We start from the raw sequence: 22,755 nt of genomic DNA on the forward strand, positions 1-22,755 counted from the left end.
CTCCAGGTTTATATACTCTCCAGTTCAGGCAGGAATGTTCAGTCCTCCCCTCAGAGCGGGGAATTCCATAAAAGGGTGTTTAGTCCTTCCCTCAGAGCGGGGAATTCCATAAAAGGGTATGAGGGTGCTCATTCCATAAAAGGGTATGAGGGTGCTCAGGAACATTCCCCCCCACACCTCGCAGGCCTCTACTGACAACAGTTTCTGGGAAATGGCATGGAGGGCTATAGAATACACAGTTTGGGCTACACCCATCCAGTGATAAATCGGTCCCAGCTGTTCTAACTAGGACAAACACTTATAGAGATTAGGGCATCTATGACTTCCCTAAATAGCCTGTTCCGGTGTCCTACTACTGTAATCATAAATAATTTCTTCCTTATTTATAATCTATATATACCCTCTTTTAGTATAAGTCTGTTACATCTTGTCCTATCACTAGAGGCCCTGGTACAAAGTCTATCCTCATCTTTCTTATAAGCCCCCTTTAAGCATTTGAAGGTAGGTCTCTCCAGAGCCTTTTGTTCCTCAGTCTAAACAAGCTTAACTCTCACAGCCTTTCTTCACAGGAAATGTGAGCCAACTCTCTTACTGTTTTTGTGGGCCTTCTCTGGATCCACTTTAAGAAGTCCAGCTCATTCTGGAGATGAGACACCACATCTGGCTGCCATACTCCAGGCAGGATCTCACAAAAGCAGAGTAGAGTGGAAGAATTATCTCGCTCTACATATTGGCCACTCTTCTCATGTAGCTCAGGTTTGATTGACTTTCTGGGCTGCAAATGCATATTGCCAGCTCATGTCCAGCTCATAAACCACCAGTATCCTCAGTTCCTTCTCTTCAGTCCTGCTCTCAGTGACTTAATTTATCAGTCTGTAATGACACTGGTGATTGCCCTGACCCAGGTTCAGGACCTTGCACTTAGACTTGTTGAATTTAGCTTTGTAGTGCAGGGCCCTATCTAAATACTTTATGTCTCTTTCTCTTGTTACCCTGCCATGAATCACTGTAAAGACTTTGGATCTGTCTTCTAGATGGTCTTCTCATAGGTAGTGGGGGGGAGCTGCTATTAGGTACCTCCAAAGCTGTCTCTTCTCCAAGCTGAACAAGCCCAGGGCAGGTCCAGTCTCTAACCCGCTTGATGGCCATTTATCAAAATCTGTCTTGTACTTGGGGGGTGAGAGTGGAGAGGTGAGGGGCAGAACTAGATGCCCTATTTTAGACTCCATCTCACAAGTACAGAGCATAGTCACTTCACTCATTTACTGGGCTCTGCTCCTAGCAGTACGACCCAGGATGCTGCTGGCCACCTTCACTGCCATGGCCCAATGCTGATTCACATTCAGGTCACCGTTTGTAGAGAACCACAGATCTTTTCCAGCAGAGCTGCTCCTCAAGCAGTCCAACCCCAGCCTGTATCAGTGCAAGGAGTTCTTCTTTCTCAGGTGCAGAACTTAGTCTTTGTCCTTGCTGAGTGTTATAGGGAACGTCTTTGTGAATTCTTTTGGCCTGTCCAAGTCCCTTTGAATGGCAGCCCTTCCCTTGTGTGTATTGACTTGTTCCCCAATATGGTGTCATCTGCAGACATGGTGAACAAGTACTCTATTGCTTCCTCCAGATCATTGAAAAGATGTTAAACAAGCCAGATCTCAATACAGACCCTCTTCATAATTTTCTGTTTACTGGTACCCACTACCTTCTCAGCTTGTACATCCAGTTTTTTATCTGTTTACTAGCCACACATCTGAACTGCAATATCATAAGCTGAACATGAGAATACTCTGGGAGACAGTGTTGACAGTCTTCCCAAAGTCAGAATAAGTTACATCTACTGTTCTTCCCTTTTCCACAAATCCAACATTTTAACATGGAAGATTGATCAAGCATGATCTAAACCATGTTGACTTTTCCTAGTATCTTTTCCTCCTTATTTGACAATAAAATAAGTAGATGTGTGCCCAGAAGCATATTATAAGAGGACATTCCTCCATGATTTTTCTAGAAAAAGAAATTGAAACAGCCTACAGTTCCCTGGATATTTTTAATGCTCATTTGAAGATTGGTGGAACATATTCTTTCAGTCATTTTTCCCCTAATTTTTATGACTTCTAAGGTGATGGAGGATGACCTCAAAAGGGTATCAACCAATTCTCTCAATGTGCTTGTATGCAGCCCATCAGTTCTGGACTTTTATAGGTAAAGTTCTCTCAAGCTATCACTAACTCACGCACTGATGATAGTTCTTCTCCTTGAATTCTTTCAATAATCAGAGACCTAGGAGACTGAGACAAGGAAAGTACTGAGTACCTAGGCCTTATGTGTCTGCTGCTGCTAATTCACCCACTCCCTGTAGCAGTGGACCCTCATGCTCCTTGTTCAACATTTTACTACTAACATTGTATTAGAAGTTCTTGCCCTTAATGTCTGTGACAAGTCTGAGCTCCTCTTGAATTTTGGCTTTTGTGACACTATCTCTACATTCCTTGGGCAATGTTTTTAGACTCCACCATTGTACCCTGCCCCTTTTGCTGTCCCCTGTGTACTGTCTTTGTGGATTGGAGCTCTATCAGGAAAAGCCTGCTTAGCCAGACTGGTCACCTGATACATCTACAGGTCTCTTTGAGTATCAGGACTGTTCTTACACTTGAGGATGATGTAACCTGTAAACACTATCCAGCTTTCTTGAGCTCCCTTACCTTTCAGATCTGTCTTCAATAGGATTGCATCCATGAATTACATCCATAAAGGAAAGCTTATATGTTAGCAAACATCTAATCGTTGAGGGCATAATTATCATAGATTGCCAGCTATGAGGCCCATAACTTTAAAATATGCATCACTTAATTCCAAAATTAAGTTATAAAGGTGTGTTTGCATTATAATTTAACAATATGAATATTACTTATAGCTATTCTTTTTTACACAAGAGGCAGAATCACGCATAGATTTTTTTGATAGAGACACCTAAATCTGAACAAGTCACCTATATTCCCTGTATGGTCAATGAAGAAAAATAAATAACTCTGAAGGACAAATTGTTATTCTAAAGGAGACCGACAAAATAATCCTCAAACACCTTCATTAGTATCTCTCAATTGCCTCTCTTTGAGTTATACAACAACAGAGATGTAGACACCCACTTGGTGAGATGAACCTTCATAAAAGGTTATACACCTTTACAAAAGCAAGAGAAATCTGTGTTACAAGAAATTATTTGTAGATATGTTCTATACACATTTCTTCTTGATCAGATCTCCCTTTCTCTGAAGCTATTGCAAATTTTATTTCTGATTATTTCTTCTTTTTACTGCATTTGCTTATGCCATACAACTTGAGTTTCCTTCTTTGATTAAGCAATTTTTTTTGCAGAAGTTTCTATCTGAAAATTACCTACCAATTAACTTGACCATGGGTTATGTTATTAATTTTATTATTTATCTAATCTATTTTTAAAATGTTTCTGACATAAAAGAAGCAAAATAAATAATTTATGACAAGCATCCTTAACAATATCCATTAACCTCTTTGTAGCACTTTATGTTTTAGAAAAGGCTAAAAATTTACCTCTACTTCTTGAATTACCTTGGTATAAAAAAGACACCATTGTGAATTGGTGACTTTTCGTTTGTTTGGGGGATTTCAATTATTTTTAGCAAGGAGAATTTGCCAAACATAGCAGAACCGGAAATGGAGTCTAAGGAAATCTTGAACTGCAATGTAGGCTAATGATACTTGAAAGTGACATGGTTATATCTCAACAGGATAGCATTGGGCTTAGCCCAAATGTCAGGGGTTTGACAGGCAGGTATCATAAAGATACATCTCAGTCACCTCCAGTGCAAGAATAAGTGATGAGCATTGTCAAGAATGTCCTTCATCTTTCCTTGGCAATTAAAGCAAACAGGGGGCCCAATGTCTGCTCTGCTGTTCCACTCACTTTTCCTTTCTCCTATCTAAGCACTTGCTGTTCCATTCTCCTGATCAACAAAATGGCAAAGTGAAGATAAGAAAAGAAGAAGTAAATAGTTAAGACTTTTCACTTCAGTGGTACTGACCTGTTGTTTTGCAGAGAGGGGGAAAAAGCAAACAGGTTAAGTTTGAGTGCTTACAATCTTGTTATTTTTTCTACTCATATTCAAACATTAGTAATCCTGTAATACTGACTTTGGCAACAAAGGCTGGTTCTGGTTCATAACCTAATCCTCTCCATCATTTCTACCCTGAGTAGTTGAGACACATAAGCAATGGTGGATAGTCAGCAGTCAGATTGCTATCAGGTAGCAGAGCAGGCTGAAAAACCTGCTAACTTCATGTGAAAGCTAAGGAAAAAGACAGAGAAAGAGAAAAAAAAAAAAAGATGAAATAAAGGCGAGGAAGAGGCACAGAAATGAGAACTGCCACAAACTGAGAGCTGAGAATACCAGTCAATTGCCTGAATCAACCACCAGCTTGTTTCAAACAGTCTCCAGTGAGAGCTCATGTGCCTGGGGCTGTGTGAAACCAGAGGCACATTGCCAGGATGGCAAGGAACTGCCTTCATGCAGACTCCTCCCTCACTTCAATGTTCCCTCTTCCTGTTGTCTTACAGGGGAATAGGTAGCTATAACAGTGGATTACTGCCAAAGTCAAGGTGTATGCATCACCCTGGCAAACTGTGATTCATTATAGCTAGAAGCAGGACACACAGTAGATGAGCAGCATTATTTCTAGCCAAGCTACTCACTGGCTGATAATGAGAACAGCACCTTAGGGAAACTCAGCTGATTTGCTTTTTCCAGTTTCTGCACCAGCCTGATTCCTTCCTATGCTGCCAACTATGGGCAGAGAAGAGATGATTTTTGCTCCCATGACTTCATGCTTGATTTAACCCACAAACCAAAGTGCCCCAAGGCTCTCCAAGTTTGGCTTACTAACTATTCTTGCAATTACACATAATGTGTTCCAATGTTTCAGTTTTCTTAAAGGAAACCTCCACAGAGCACATCCACTCAAGAGAGCCCATCACGTAGATAAACATGATCTCACTGCAAACAAGGCACATAGCCTACAGACACACGAGTCTTAGAATGTAAACAGATTCCTGCCTGCCAATTTATCTTTACAGGAAAGATTCTCCAGCATGGACTCTTGCCATAGAAAAATGGAGATGCTTTACAGTAGGTAATCAGGCCTGGAAGCATCAACAGTGTCCCAGAAGCTTGAACTGCTGGACAGTCTCTCCAATTCCATTATCCACATTTCAGACACGTTTCACATATTCCTTTTCAAATACATAACAGAAAACAATGGGCAATTTAAAGGGAGTAGATGTTTTGTGCATCAAATCATCAGTTCATTTCAGGTGATCAAAGACTTATTCTGCAGATATTTTGTACTTGTTCAAGTTTGTTTTTGTTTTATGACCCAATGTAAGGTTTAACTACTCATGATAGCAAATGATCAATAGCAACAATTCACATTTGTCATGACATTAGTCATGTCAATTGGTGTTTGATCATCAATGAAAACAATTAAAGTTTACTAAAATTTCTTGGAGCTTTTTTGGCCAGAGTTCCCCACTGTAAACCTAGTGGTTCAGTAAAATTCAGTAGGTCTGGAATTCAGTGATGACTCCAGCCCGAGAAGGGGAAAGGATAGAAAAAAAGATGTGGCATACTTCATTCAACTAGATATACCATATTTGCAAAGCCATGAATAACTATTGAGGTTTTACAGTCTCATGACAATAACATGCCTTTCCTTAATTTTGCTGTTCAGCATCTGATATGGTTTGAAGCTGGCTCCCTGCCAAGTCTCCAAACCTTACCGCAAGAAGTCCCCCCCCCCAAACCTCAGGGAGAAGAGGGAGAAAAACAACCAAGAAAAACCAAAATGAGAGAGACAGCTATAGCAATATATATATAAATATATTTACACTTATGTTACAGTTATATACAATTGAAATATATATACAATTTCACAAGGGAAAGGGATAGGGGAAGGAAAAAAGGAACAAAACCAAAATAAAATATATATATATCCTGATTAGTAGCCCAATATCTAGCAACTAAAAAAGTTAGCAAAGAAATATCTCACTACTCTCCTTGGGACAACCGAGAGTCGCTCTGGGGCGATCGCCGGCAACCTCCGCCTCCCAAGGTCGACAAGGCCTTACCAGGCCTCGCTCCCCAACACGGCAGACTCCTCGCTCCCCAACACGGCAGCAGGGAACCTGCACCTCCAAGCCACTGGAAGGAAAGAGAGCGAAGGCCTTTCCTCCTTTCTTCTTATAGTCTGGCTTACGTAAAAATCGTAGGGAATACTGGGTAGATCTGGGCACTTCCTTAGCTACAAACTGGTCACCAAGGAAGCCTAGACCAAACTACCACAGCATCTTTGTGGATATGTCAAGCCAATATGTCCATTCCAAAGTACTTGGTGAAACCTAACAGCTTTCAGGGCTTGTCTGCTTCTATAGTTACAGTCATTCAACAGAAAGCTGCTGGTGGTAAGATGCTTCGTAAGTCTGAAACTAATTCTAGGTAGGTTTGTGTGAAAATTACCTTCCTCATACTGTATTTCTTATAGCACTGTTGGATGTTTCACATCTACTCTATAGCTTTATACCATTCTATTTTCCAGATTTTTGAATCAAAAGTTCTTGATCTTGAAATACTTCAGAGCAAGCACTTCTTGCTTGCTGCATGAATACTTTTGTCATCACTAAGCATTTCACCAGCTGCCAATTGATAAACAATTGACTACTCATGACCACTTAACAAGATTTATGAGAATCCTTTACTGTTACTCCTACAGATTTTACAATCGCACACTAATATAACTGATTATCCACACAGATAAAAGAAAATATTATATTAGAGATAAGTTTTCGAAATGTGTGTCTTTAAAGTAAACCCTCTAACTCAAACAAGAGAAAAAATGTAGTAGTAACTTGAATTGTAATAAGAGGACAGAAAGGAATTGGATAAGGATTTCTATTAAATAAATAATTAAAACCCTTCAAAAAAAACAAGGTATGACCTAGAAATAAATTAATGCTTCTATAAAATAGAAAAGCTTATTTTTCTTGACACCTTCAAAAGAGATAAACATAAATAAATGAAGAAAATTATGTTGTGAAATCATATCCAAGGAATTGTGTTTGGTAAATAAATAGGGGTAGGGCAGGCAGTGGGGGAGCTAAAGCTAAATTCCAAATCTCTTCAGTGACCATATGCAGGCAAGCACTAGCACAGAGGATTTTTTTCCCAGCGAACAGACCTTGAATATGGCTTGAATTTGAAGTCAGCAACTTCATGCTGCAGTTGCAATTATCCCAACAGCTCCCAGTAAGCGTAGTTGAGTTTTGGTTGAGTTTTCATAATACAATATCTTCACAACTTTGAAAAGAATTTAGGAGATCTCCATGTTATTGCCTTGTCTTTGTGCTCAAGTGTAATGTATATTTCCTGAACAGTTGTTTTCTATAAGAAATATCACCTCAAAGGCATCAAGCATGTTTTAAAAGCCCTTCACTAGATGTGCAGTTTTCTTAATTAGTTATTTACCAAGTCATAACAGGCAAAGATGCATAGAACAATAAAATAAATTATTCAAGCTTTTCCTAAGATTTCCATCTCAACAGATTTTCAGCATTAAGGCTTGTAGTATTTCAGCCTCAGTGGAGGAAAGAATGAGAGATTCTGCTGCACGATAATAATCACAGCCTGTAACAAGGTCAGGAGAGGGAAAAAGAACAAGGGTTCTAATAAACTTCTATTTTGACAAACATGGGATGTAAACAGATAAGGATGCCAATAGCTGATCTCATTGTGTTCATATATTGATTGGCACAAAAAACCCCCAACCCCCCCCAACCAAACTACAACAACAAAAAGAAAACAAACAAACAAACAAACAAAACCACAAAGAAAAAAAAAAAAAACCACAAAACACCTCCATATCCCAAGTTTGAAAAAAGTAAAAATCTTGATTCATATTGATTCTAGGCAATCAGTTCAAGACTCTTCTTGCTGATTGCCAGAAGTTACCTCTCTAAATGTGTTTAACAGAATGTATACTACATCCAGTTCTGAGACATTATTCAAGAGCATCCTGAAAGAGCTCATGCAGTTAAGAGCCAACAATTACTCAATATTTTGTTTAACTCATCAAAAACAAAATGTTGAGTTATCACTTCAATACACTTTATAGGGCTTTCACAAAGTCAGAGCATGGAGAACTAAAGGGCTGTTTGAGAAATACACAACAGTGGGAAGCCGAAGACAATTTAACATTAGATTTTTTATTACTTCAAAAGTACTGTGAAACAAGTGAAACAAGATAAAAACAGAAGTCATATATCTGTTCAGCTCTTGAAGAGAAAACTTCTAGAAAAATATATTTCTGCAAATAGAAGTTATTTGGTTAGAAACACAAGTAACTGGATAAAATTCTGTTGCCTGTGTTACATAGGAAGTCAGATGAAATGATTGAATAATGCATTCTGAACTTCACATCTATATATCTACAAAAAATATCCATTTGAATATGTAATTTATGCAGTAGGGTGCCATGTGACTTCTTTTAACTGAATATGTTCCACAATGAAACTGTTCCACTACCTCCATTTCATCTAGCCACGTAAAAGTTGGATATGACTTCACTGCTAATTTACTTAGAAGCTGGTTTTACCTCTTTTACTTGTGTTGAAGGTAGACAGTCTCTCAGATAATATCAAGGGGTTTATATATATGATACTTGTATTGCCAAATGCTTTTAAAATATAAGTGATTTTTAAATAAGTTATAAATTATAACTTTGCTGCATTTTGGTGTATCAACATTTCAAACATTTTAACAACGGAAGTCTTCAACATAAAATTCTTGAATTAGAGTTGTATATACCTTTTATGACATGCCCCTAAAAGATATGTAGGCATGACAAGTTTAGCATTGTCAGTGGATGAATTGGTTCAGACTGTGGCCTGACTGCAGATTTTCGCTATTTTCCTTATCCCCTAGTGGTTGGAATTTCTAGACAGTACAGAAAAAGTAACTATGTAATTTGGCTTTAAATAATTATAGTTTTTAATTTATTTTCTTTTATATTATGATTTTTAATAATTTCTTTCTTTTTCTATTATCTTATTTTCTATTATTTTCCTTTCCTATCACCACTTTTTAAAATTTTTTAGTATTTATTTTCTTTTCTTTTGTTCTCACACTTTCTGTTGTCTTTTACTCCGGAAACATGCCCTAATCCTTGCAATATTTTAAAATAAGTGGATATAGTTGAGATCATGTTAGTCCTCTGTATACTCAGTAAAAAATTCTAGAACTTGGTTTAAAAGAAACTTAGACAGAGGATTCAAGGTGAAGTCCCTCTCCCGGTGAATCTGATTAGAGTTTTTTCACTTCTTTTAGGGGTCGTTATTTTACATTTATTCTCATAATAGGTATCTTCATGTCATTGATGGTTCTTTATAAGAGAGTTATGAACAGTGCACCTGTTTTTGCCTGTTTAATTGCTAGAAGAAAACAGTCTTGGTCTAAACACAGATTACCTAAGGGACATCTCCATTTAAATAACAGTACCATACACAAGAAAAATCCATGTTCCTTTTAAAGTATTATTGAATATTTTATACCTAGGATATATAATTTTCTCTTATTGGTCATACTGCCTACTTGACTATTGTCAAACAAAATGTTCATTCTATGCTCCATTTCATTATTTCCATGCACAATTCTCCTTATCGTGATTAGTAGCTGTTCAGCCTGGTTCTCATCAGTGCTTTTCTGTAGTAGAGGAGGTGACAGAAGCTTATGGACCTCTGTCCTAAAGGATTGTATCTTCTTCCCAGCCTGCTGTTCTATGTTCTCAAAAGAAATAAATAAAGCAAAAGTTTAATCTCAACTCGATTGTACATTCTATTTTCTTACAATTTCAGACCACTTACACTGAAGTTGTGGTCACCGAGAAATAATTAAATACTCCATCTCTCATAGGAAAATATTCACCCATGACAGTATAGGTATAATAGCATTATAGGCTAGTTAGTAAACCATCTTTAAGAACAAGATTTTTAGCTGTCAATACCTAACCCTTTCACAAACTACTTCCTGCATCAAGGTCTCTTGCCAGGGTAATGAGATGCTCCATCAGGAAGTTATATATAATTCTGTCAAAATAATCTTAGAAAGTATATAATTTTGAATCACTGTTAGAAGCAGAGATATGAGCAACTGCAAATGTGTTCTTCTAAACTGGGAATGTAATATAGAATTAAATGCAAATAACTACATTAATGCAACATTATGATTGAGATATGACACAAACAAATGTCATTAAATTGCCAGTATGTTTCCCACAGCAACCTCAATTTTGCTGCTTTGCACTTTCTATACATACTATATTGTATTTCTATGCCCTACACTGTGTAGTATTAACTTCACTGTATTTTCATATATTGACACTGTTACTAAATAATGGCTGTTCTGGGAAGACAAACTCGGTTTCCTATTTTTGTTAATGTAAAATCTTCACAATAATGTTGATTTTTTTCTATGTTTAATTTCTTTTGTTTTTGCTGGTTTGGTTTTATTTTGGTTTTGGGTTTTTTTTAAAGAGATATATATGTATATATCAATGTATATGGCATGGCTAGGAGCCTCTGCTTTTGAAGATAAGTATGTATTTGAGATACAATAAGAACCATGAATACATTTAAATAAATTTTATTTCACTAGATTTTAATCACCTTGACTGTTTTTACACTTTTGGCCTTTTCCGTCCCAGTGTCACAGCTTGAGCCTGTTTCAAACCAAGAAGACAGAGGTCTTAACAGGAAAAAAAAGTCATCTGCTGGGACTTTATCTCCACCATGTTAGCTTACATATAAGGAAAGATTGGCAGGAACTCAGTAGGCTGTCTACTGAGGCAGTGACACCAATTTAGATTTGACAGGTTTATTAAGGTACAAATTTTGGACTGAGTGCCTAATTAACATTCACACACTGAAATGAATAACAACTTAAAAGAATAAGGAATGTCTTGCATTGGTCAGTTTCTTTATTTTTACCAATGTGCTTTAAAATATATCTTTGCACATTATATACACACATTAACCTAAGAGAAAGAATAACTGTAGCGTAAGTTAAACTTGGTATTTGCTAGTATCAAATTAGTGCTCACACACTAGTGTGATAAGACTAAACAGGAAAACAGACCAGTAGTTTTAAATAGGGGTTCTTTCAGAAGCACTCTGTTGAAATATAGACTCCTACCATTTTATGAAAGAAGAAATTTAAATAATATTGGGAATTCCAGGAAAGACATGTGTGTATAGTTCTTTAAAAGCTGTGGGGAAAAAAGAGTTTATTGTTGTTTCTATTTTGTCAGATCTGTAAAATTTTCAGATAATACTGCAATACAAGCAACATGATCGTTGGGGGTTTTTTTGGCTACTATAAAAATTTTGTATCACTACTTTTGCATTTATTTGTGCAATTATTTTGAAACTGATATCTTGTAAAATTAAGGGAAGTTTTCTGAAATTTGAAAATAGCAGTTGTCAGTATTTTTGCCATGTATATACCTATTATGTCTTGATATAAAAGTAGTCTTAGGAAATTTTTCTGAATATCTACTCATGAAGAATATAATTCTGCATGATTTCATTTTGCTGAAATTCCTAGTGATTTACACTAGTTGGACTAGATAATCTACCTCAGTGTAAGGTGTAAGTAATGAATACATAGTAAGGTACAGGTAAACCAATCATAAGATTTTGGAGACTGTAGCAAGATGTAATTTTGCAAACAAATTACTGAGATATTATGAATGTCACTTTGGTTTATTCAGTGTGAGATTCTGACCATTGTTTTAATAATTCCACTCTGAATAGCTTTTCAAGTCCAATAAAATTGCCCATGCTTTATTTTAAATTGTTGCCTATGGCAAACCTTGAATGATATTTCTAAAAGAAATGAATTAGATATTATGTATGATTTAAATAAATAATTACATTCAATTGAAAGCACACCTAACTTTCAGCACTAAAAATAGTGATAGATTCTTCTAAACTGATAGGATTATACTTGTATGTTTTAACATCTTCTAAACTGATAGAGTTATACTTGTATGTTTTAACATCTTCGATTAAATACAGCAAGTAAGCTAAGATACTATAAAATTTGCATTTGTGTTTTCCGTATGTAGGTTTTCCTTTCTATTCTAAAACTGATCTCAGTCTGCTACTACACTCTATCTCAAAGAGGATTTTTTGGTTTCTTTAATGGAGAGATGTTTTTCTTTTGTAATTTACACATATTTGTTCTTGGTTTTTTTCCTTTATTATCTCTATGTTTATACATTGAAGTACAACTGGAGTTAGCAAAAGGATTACCTATTCATAACATGCAGAGTATTGGACAGGCCCAGCAACAGTTCTTGCCTAGAATTTCAAGTTCTTTTGTTTTGTGTAACAAATGGGAGGAAAAAATAATCTGCCTGGAAAAGGGAAAAAATATTTAGGAATTCCCAAAATATAGGTGAAATAGTAGCTTTGCACCATTTTTTTTAATTCAGTACAAAAATAATAACAATTAAATCCTCAATTCTTACCTCACACAAGTACCACTGAAATCAAAGTTTACACGACCAAAGAACAAGCTCTGATTACACACAGAAACTCCTGTGGATTAAAGTTAAATCCAGTAAGTCACAAAGAAATGCGCATCTGGTGGAACACGTTCTAACAACACAATTTTCTTACAAAGCTTGAGAGATCAGGATGAAAACAGAGATTTAAACCTTATAAAATAAATATTAAAAAACAATTGGTGTAATGCTTAAATTTCCAACAATATCAAATCAAAGCAGCAAAAATTCAAAGCCATACATCTGTATGCACTGTAGCATTTTAAAACATTTCTTAAAGAAAAAATAAAATAAAAATTTAAAAATAAGCAAAAAATCATAAAAATTAATGCAATAAAAATATGAAAAGTTAAAGTACATGTTGAAACAGGCACAGTATTTTAAAATCATTTACTTCATGTAAATGAGATATTGGTTTCAATGAACATTTAAAAATGAATGAGCTGTTCAGGAGATTCAAACACAAATGCACCTTGTGCAGTATAAAAGGTTTCAATTTTGCTATTTTCTAAACACAGAAAAATGTATCTCCCCCATTCAGAATATTGAATGTCTTATGAAAAGTGAAAGGTCATTTGTAACTGTCCAAAGGATTGATGGAGTTGAGATACCTCCTTGACCTTCACCCTGCACTCATAAAGAACAGTCTCAGATGACAGAGCATCAGGCAAGTTTTCAGAAAATGTCTTTTCTTATTCTATATTGCATAGCAGGCTTGTTACCTGATATTTTTCATAATTGTATGTCAAGATTTAATTACTTCATGTCTTCCCTCATTAAAAGCAAACTGTCATCTAATACTATTCAGCTATATTTGTGATTTGCACTAATTCAAACATTTCTGTCTGCTTTTCGCCATTGTTTTCCATCTCAGTTTCTACAATAATTGCTTTGGAGGCCTACATAAACAATGTCAAGGTCAAACCTTACAAATACAAAAATTTTTTTCCAATTACTTATTGTCAGTTAAGGATGCACATTATAAAAACTGGTTCAGAGGAGTTTCTTTTTTTTCTTTGTATTATAATCTTCACATAATGCAAGTGGGAACGAAAGCTCAAGTTAAGATGTTAAAACAACAAACTTCAACAAGACTTGTGAAAACATGAAGCATATCAGATTTTAATCATTCTACCACAATTTCAATCATGTAGTATATTAGGGAAATCGCATATAAAATATACTATTAACCACATGCTGGAACTAAAATAAAATTTACTCAAAGGTAAATCCTTTTGTTGTTATATTCTTTCATCCTACCAACACTGAGAGTCAAGGACATACAGCTTAATGGTCCACTTACCAAGAAACAAGAAGGCAAAGAATTCATTTATCAAGCTTCAGTATAAAGTGTCACTCTCCCTACTTCCCTGCAGAAAGCCTGAGAGTGCTAGGCAGCAAAAGCGTGAAATGAGAAGAAAGATGCAAGAGGCAGGAAAAAAGTGTATTCGCTGAAGACAATGAGGATGCATTGGGATAAAATAGATAATGACAAACAAAAAAAACCAAACGTGAGAGTGACTATTGTTCCTTCACTAACTATTTTCTCAGTCATAGAAGTATTAACATGAATATAGTACATTGTCTAAAAGAAAAAAAGAAAATTATTAATATTATGTTGGGGAACTGTGGTGGGTTGACCTTGGCTGGACACCAGGTGCCCACCCAGCCACTCTATCACTCCCAGTCCCAGCCAGACAGGGGAGAGAGTAAGGTGGAAAACAACTCACGGGCTGGGATAAGGCAGTTTACTTAAAGCAAAAGTAAAGCGAAAGCTTGCACCTGTAAAAAGTGAAGTTTATTCTCTAATTTCCATGAGCAATGATGGTTGGCCACTCCCGAGAAGCAGTGCTTCAGCACTGCATAATGGTTTCACAGTAGGCAGCCATTGGAGACAATGAATGCCCACCCTCCTGCTCCTTGCCTCAACTTTTATCTCTGAGCTGATGTCATATGGTATGGAATATCCCATTGGTCAGTTAGGGTCAGCTGGCCTACTTGTGTCCCCTCCCAGGATCACTGGTGTGTTATCAACACCCTTCTAGCTACCAATGCAAAGCACGGCACTGTGAGGGCTACTATGGGGAAATGAGCTCCAGCTCAGCCAGACCCAATACAAGAACCCAAGCACTTTTCACTGAAAAGTCAGAGATTTAACTTTTATTTGGCATGTTACTTGCTCTAGGAACATAAATGAAAACTACTATACTATCACCTGGCTACAAAAGTACTTTGGATCCACAGGAGTGGAAAAAAACCATGGTAGTCAGTTGTTATTGAACAATTTTTCCAGTGCTAAATCCTTCACTTTTTCCCATCTCAAAATGCTTTCTTAATGCTTTCATTAAAAGCTTTGTGAGCCTGTCATGGTAAGACACCTGTTTTCAGAAAATCCTCCATACCCTGTGTAATGTACATTTAACTCTTTTGTACATAAACTACAACGTTACAAACTATAGTTTCATGAAAAGCAATTTTAGTGTTTGGGGTTTTTTGTTAATTTGCTACTTTTGTTGTATTTAAAACAAATTACTATCTGATTTTTAGACTATTCTTCCATATTTTGAGAAACTCAGATTTAGTTCCTTCTTTTCCATCAAAAAACTCAAACCAACTTCTTCAACCTCCCATCCCTGACTATCAACCAATAAACTCTTATGGAGGACAGAAGGGTGAAGTTTATCTTCCGATTTGTGAGAGGTTAATTCTCAATGGTTACTTCATTCCAGCAAAACTCACTCAAATCTTTGCTATAACTCTCAGAATACTTAAAAAAAAATCAAAAGAACTTCTGCAAGGTAAAAAAAGAGGTATTGGTTTATTCTGGGAAGATGCAGGACTATGAACTGCTCAGGGTGGACTCCTTGCTTAAGTTTTCCATTATAGATCAACTGACAGATCACTAAAAATGAACAGGAAAAAGAAGCCACTGAAGTATTTCAGTCAGTGAAAGAAAAAGCATCTAGAATCCCCAAAATAATGAAGAGTTAGAAATCATTATAATGACTGGGGCAGGGTGGGGAGACTGGAGCAAGAAAAACCAGCAGCAGTTTCTACAGGAGCATACAATGTGTTTACATTGGAGGAAAAGCAGCAAGTATTAATATATATGGTCTAGAAAAACTATTTGGATCCACAATATTTAAGAGTCTAAACCAAGAGCATCTGGTATTGCTGTACATTTTCCCCAACCCCCATGTTTCTGATGGAAAAGGTCTGCAGGTTTTTTTCTTTATCTTTTTTTACTGATATACTTTGCAGTTCCAGGATCTTAACCAGCTTTTGGTCAAATCCAACATGATTTGCTATACTGAATCACAAATTAAAAAACATTTGAATTATAAAATATTTTGATTTACTATGTCTTTTTGGTCAGATGAGTGGAAGCAGCTCAAGGTGACAAAATATTTGTTTTCTTCAGTCACGTATGGAAATTATGATTTTTTTATTATCTGTGGACAAGTGCTTTGGCTTACAGAACAGCTGATTTTTTTATTATCTTTTGTCATTGGCTATGAAATCACAGTTAATAAGTTTCACAGATTGCAATAATACCCTTGAGAAACTGTGTGCTATCTGTCAAACATGTAACTTTAAGGTCTAATAATATGCAATATGTTTACATAGGTTATTGAAGTGCAGTTATTACCCAGCATAGATATTTATTAAAAAAGATAGAAGTGAAGCATCTCAAAGTTGATATAATTTAATATATTTATTTAAATACAAATATAAATGGTAGAAGATATATTCATAAAACATATGCAGCAAAATATGCTTCTGTAATGTAAGAAAATTGTTTGTGGAGACTACCACTACTGCAAGATTTTAAGGACATACGACATTATCAGAATTGATCTAAAACTTGTTAAAGTCAAAAGAGACCATGGAGAGCTTCTCAGCAGTGTCTGTTGGAAAAATATTTAGTTGGAGATGTGTGGATGAGTGTATATACAAAAGACTCATATGAATTTGTAATAATTTCTTTTGGCTCTTACGATCAACCCAAATTCTTTGCATTTTTAATTTTTATTTTTAGATGGGTCATGGATATCTCGATCTGAGAAGAGGTACCTTTATAGCAGAACTTATAATGACTGTGTGCTGACCTGTACTCGAGGCCATTTTGCTGTGCAAACTTTCACTGCTCTAAGCATAAGGGCAATGCCTTGCCTAGTCTTACAGAAGTTTGGAAGTTATTATAGAAAATATTATGTGATTCTCACTAAAAAAATATGTAAGTTGAACACCTTTGTTTTGCCAGCATCATGTAGGGATAGCAAGACGTCCAAGATGTTTGCCTCAGGCAAATATAATCCTTTTGGCTAGTAGAGACAAAATAAATAACATATACCGAACCAATCTATCTTCAAGAGAACAGTCCTTCTGCAATACTACCCTTAATCATCTTGGTTTATCCTTGAGGAGACAAAAGTGCTTATTAGTTTGTGAACTACACCTGCTGGTGTTTTGTCTTCTAATGAAGATAATATATTTTATTTTACTAGTTAAGATTACATTTACAAAAATTTCATTTTTGCGTTGCAGTATTATATGAATTTCACTGTTTTTAAATTTGGTTTTCAAAGTGTCATGAAAAGCATCCCATAATTTTATGGATGTCTTATAAGGATCTTTGATGTAACACATCCTTATTATTTCATTTGCAGACTTTCCATAGTCAATATACTAGCCATAACATTAATTGTTGCTGTACTCCACTAACAGACGTGTTAGACTTTTTTTTTTACTTCAGTGTTGGTCATTACATACTTGTTTCACTCATAGATTATAAGAGGAACTGTAACAGCAAGCAGTATCCACCAAATCTGTGTAGCTGTGTTGGAAAACGGTCACCACAAAAGTACATTAATGCTGTGCTGGAAGATTCATCTCTAGGTACAGGAAGCTAGCTCAGTTTCTTTGACCATTTATCTCTCTGAAATGATCAGCAGGGATGCCAATTAAAAACACTGTTTATCACTGTAGCTTAATTTGTGATGTTTACACCTTCCTGGCAGAAACCAGACTGAAAAAATTTCTCTTTCCTTACAATTGCTCATTTGTATCTACATCAAGATCAAAATTTTTGGATAGGTATTCAGTTCATCTGGCTCAGAACCTTGCCTTCAGCATCAGCCTGTGCTGAATACGTCACAAATGTGTGCATCAACATTTAAAGAAAACTGTGTAATGTTTCCATTAAATCTCAATGGAATATTAAATTATTACCTCATCCCATGAATTCTAATATTATATATTTCATTCATATACAGTATAACAATATAATAAGAAGGAAAATGTGTAGATTCAGGCACTTTTTGCAATAGGTGGCATTATACGCACCTTCGTATGTAAATAGTGTCTTCCCAAATCAATGTAAATCCTCAGTTTCAATATCTATGTTCAAGTAGACCATCACTGCATGAAAATTTTCAAAAACTCAGTTCAGAAAAACAAGTAGGGTTTACACTGGATTGCACCTGCAAGAGGATATTGAGTAAAGCAAATTCCACAAGTTCTGCTAAAGATGTTTTCTTCCACTTGGAATTGTATTTAACCAGATGAGGTTCTACTAAGCAACCTTTAGGAAACTTCAGCTTCAGATTACTTTTTTCTGATTCCTGACAAATATTCTTTGTGAGCTAATTAATATGATTATATTTAATTATTCATACTATATTAAGATGATTGTCATTTAACTTGCAATGCATTTGATTTATATATTTAATGTACATGAAGCTTTAAAAAGCCTAACAGATTTCAAATCATGAGTTAAAAATCAAATGGCATGGTCTTCTCTTTCACAGTGACTACATCTCCAACAATTACTCTGATATTATAGTCTCTTGCAATATTTCCTATTAATGGTTACATATTAGCTATAGACATCTTTCCAACATAGCAGGATTACCTAATTCCAGAATTTCAAGACTTTATAGCTTTATAGGTAGAGGACTACAAAAGGACTAAAATTAAGATGAGTATCTACTTTTTAAAACCCATTTACAGCTTGTGAAAAAAGGATAGAGAAAAAAATCAAAATTCTTGCTAGGAACAAAAGCTTTTGCTTGGAAGTTAGCTCAGTGTCTGCAAAAGATGATCTGAACAGGGCAAGAAAACAAACAGTTTAGAAGGTATAGAAGTAATAAGTTTAATTTCCCATAGATCTGTGCTCTGTGGCACATAAACCTTGGTGTCTAACATGCTACAGTCTCCCTCTTTTTCTTCCTACTTAAATGCATATTTGCAAGAAATCTCTAGGAATATAGCACTAAGACCTTATTTTTGACTATTCCATCCAATTCGCATTAAATCAGTTAGCATCCAGTGATATCAAGTTGTTAATATTTTCCTAGAGAAACATTTTATGCTACATGAAAAGCAACATACTACCTATTTTGTACCATATATTTAAATTTTTCTCTGATAAATTCTTAAAATAAAAGTATTCTTTAATGCCTAATTGTGTATCAATTAATGATGGAACTTAACTCCAACAGCTTAATGCACAATTCTTCCTTCAGTTTAATTATATTTAATCTTTTTCTTATTTCTAAAATTGTTTAGTAGTATGAAGAAGTTAGCATATTTGTTCAAAAACCAAATGAAAGTAAAATTCAAATCCTATGTACATAACTAACTGCTATATATAAAACAGTCTGTATGGCAAATATTTTTCCTTGAATGAATAGCTTTTGTAACCTGTCTTTTTCTTAATCAGGTACATGACTCTCTGTAAACTTTCTTTGCTTTCAAAGGCAAACATAACTAATAATTTCTGTAAAGGTCTTGAGTCCTTCCAACATCTGGTTTTGGTTTACTATAAAAACTGTGTCTCTGATCTCATGTGTTGAACTACTGTATGTTTGCCACTGTCTATTTCCTGTGAAAAAATACACCGAACAATAATAGCTTTTGTTCCTAACCTTCCAGTCACTGGAGCAGCTGAACAAATAATTTTTGTGCTTTCATTTGAAATAATTTATTCCATGTATATGTTTGTGTAAGGTCATTTGGGTTATTGGATGTTTCATCATTTAAAAATCAAATATTAGAAATTTAAATTACTGAAAACTACATCTAATAGTTTCCTTATGCTTTTAGCAATTCTTTTGACAAAATTTCCTTCCAAAATATCTTTGAGTCTATATATAGCTTTGTGTCAATGGATGAAGCTAGGGAAAAAATGTTACAAAGAAAGCTAAGCATCACAAATAATCCTACTCAATAATAAATCAGAGGTCTCAATTTACAGTTCTGCTTAGATATTGATCATTTTGGTATGTTATCTATATTATGATTAGCATATAGTAAGATAGTAAGATCAAATTTTCAAAATTCAAATACTGAATTTTTCCTTAAATCATAGAGAACATATATTTATATCTGCACATGCACACATACACACAAACACATACGCAAACTTGGTCTTTGCAACTACTCAAGCTTGCAAATGTCCTTGCCTTCCTCATTATTTTCTACTCCTCCTCTGCACAGACTTCATTTGCACTGTGCAGATTCCTCCCTTCCTGCTCTTTTAAACATAAACCTTTACAGTCATGATGCATTCTGTGTCTATGCACTATTTCATGATCCAGCTTTCTCCCAGGCTTCTATGTTTTTATCAAGTCATGGATTCTTATGGTTCAGTTTTACAAGTCATTAATTTGCTGTATATTATTAAAATACTCAACACTGTCTGGTTCTGCTATGTCTTTTTCCTTTTTTCATTGAAACTGTTTATTGATTCCAGTGCAAACTTGGTGTTGCACCCAAATTATTAAAATTAGGTTAAGTTCCCAAGTTAATATCAGTTCAAGTTCTAGATTTTTCCTAATATTCAATGTCAGTTCTGGGTAGCTCCATCCTACTTTAAACCCAAATAAACATATTTAAAACACCAAATTTTTACTTATATTTCTAGGTCTTACGTACATTGCAATTTATATAGTCCTATTTTTAAATTTCTATTTATTTATATTTTATTTGCATTTAATGCATAGGAATTACATTCTTTGCATTTACTGGGTTTATGCAGTTCATACTCTACATTTTGACTTCATTAAGAAAAGAGTATATAAATATCTGAAATTTATATAAATCACATGATAATCTATGTTCTATTTGGAAGGTAAACCTCATATTCCTGTTTATCTATTTACCACCTGATTGGGATTTCCCATGTCTTTAAATTGGGCTATTGGCATGCAGTCTATTCAGAATTTTACAGTTTTGTAGCTCACATTTAAAATAAAAAAAGTGAGAAAGTTTTTTTAAAAAAATAGCTAGAAGACGATAATTTGTTACAAAACTTCTTGACTATAGTTTCTCTTTTTGCTATTACTGTGATACACAGCTGTTTTAAATTAACATGAGCAGAGGTGCATGTAAGTGAAGTGATTCCAGTATCCCAAAATTCTATTCTTAAAAATGCTATTGAATCAAAGAAACCTTTAGTTTAATGTTAATTGATAATCCTAAACAAATTCCTAATTAAAAGTAGAAGTAGTAGGAAAATAATCCAAGTAGTTTCAAGATGGAGTTTGCTTAGTTCCTAAGGTGTATTTTAAGACATGTCTGCAACATCAAGAACTGATGCAATGACTTCGGATATGACTTCTGAGGTAATTTAGTAAAGTCAGGAAAATGTAAACCAATAACTGAAAAATACCACTTCTCTTTTTTGCCTTGATTGAAAACTTCCAGATATAGAAGATAGTAATTTTGCAAACTGTGTAAACAAATTTCAGACAAGTTTAGCTGAACTACTCGCTTTTGCCTGGCAAATTGGCTGTGTGCTAACTTCACAAAGGACAACTTGAAAACACATTCATTACTCAGTTGACACAACAAAGATCAAGGCTTATGACATCATGAATTAAAAATAGCACTTTTTTTTCCTCGAAGTCACTACTTTATTTGCAGGAGTCTACATATTTTTAGCATCTCATGTACTCTATTCAGAATCTATTCACAATTCAACCTTTAAGCATTTTATAGTAGTCTTCTTTCCCTGAAAATTTTGGTTTAATTATCCCACTTTTAAAATTAATACATTTTATTTCTTCACTGATATTGGAAAACAAAAAAGCATATACTGATACTACTTCAGTCAAGACTTTGAAATCTATACAAACAGCATGCATAGGTTTTAGAGTAAAATACAAACTGCAAATAATTTATATTGTAAATACATAACGCATTTTACCCAGGTCTACTTAAAATTTAGTATTTTTCTTATATACAGTATGTAGATGTATGTATTCAGTTTATGCAACCATAAAAATAAGAAAGTTCTATTTTCCCGAGATGGTATACTGTGGTGAGCTAACCTCATCAAACAGCTGAACTCCCACCCAGCTGCTCATTCATTCTCAACAGGACAGGGGAAAAAACAGGAAAAAAAAGAGAAATGCAAAATACTTTAAAGATAAAGACAGGGAGATCACTTACCAATTACTGTCTCAGACGAAATAGACTCAATTTAGGGAAAATTAATTAATAGCCAATTACAATATATTTGCATAATGAGAAACAAAAAGGCAAACATGAAAAAACAGCACCTTTCTGCCCCCAGGCTCAATTTGTTCCTTCACTGCCAACTTCAGCATGTATCCCAACAAGCAACACAGTGGGGATAGGAGGTAGAGGGTTATGGTCAGTTCATAACGGCTTCTCCCTATTCAGTCCTCCTCACACTTTTGCCTCGCTCTGGTGTGGGTCTTCTCCACAGGCTGCAGTCTTCAGGAGAAAATCTGCTGCAGTGTGGACTGCCCATGGGCCACAGTTCTTTCAGTACCACTTGCTTCAGCATGGGGTCCTCCACAAGCTGCAGTGGATACCTGCTCTAGCAACTGGAGCACTTCCAATTCCTCTCTTCTTTCCTTTACCTTTCTTCCTTATCCTTCATTTTCTTTCCTTCCTTTTCCTTCCTTCCTTCCCTCCCTCCCTCCTTCCTTCCCTACCTCCCTCCTTCCTTCCCTACCTCCTTCCTTCCTTCTTCAAAGCAGTGATTTTGCTCTTAAATATGTTTTACCAGAAGCTCTATGACCTTGGCTGATGGGCTTAGCTATGTCCTATGATAAGTCTGTTGAACTTGGCTGGAATCAG

At 35.2% G+C, this 22,755-nt stretch overlaps 1 long non-coding RNA gene across 1 annotated transcript; it reads right to left on the reverse strand.

Moving 5' to 3' along the window:
* Window positions 1-6,212: 6,212 nt before the first annotated feature.
* Window positions 6,213-22,519, reverse strand: LOC116793874. The gene is made up of 4 exons (XR_004359621.1): window positions 22,509-22,519; window positions 20,128-20,134; window positions 18,605-18,611; window positions 6,213-6,373 (listed from the first exon to the last, which is right to left on the reverse strand). It is a non-coding gene; the product is annotated as an uncharacterized LOC116793874 (long non-coding RNA).
* Between the last annotated feature and the right edge of the window lie 236 nt (window positions 22,520-22,755).

The sequence above is a fragment of the Chiroxiphia lanceolata genome, chromosome 1 (assembly GCF_009829145.1).
Source record: "Chiroxiphia lanceolata isolate bChiLan1 chromosome 1, bChiLan1.pri, whole genome shotgun sequence".
Taxonomy (NCBI): Eukaryota; Metazoa; Chordata; class Aves; order Passeriformes; family Pipridae; genus Chiroxiphia; species Chiroxiphia lanceolata.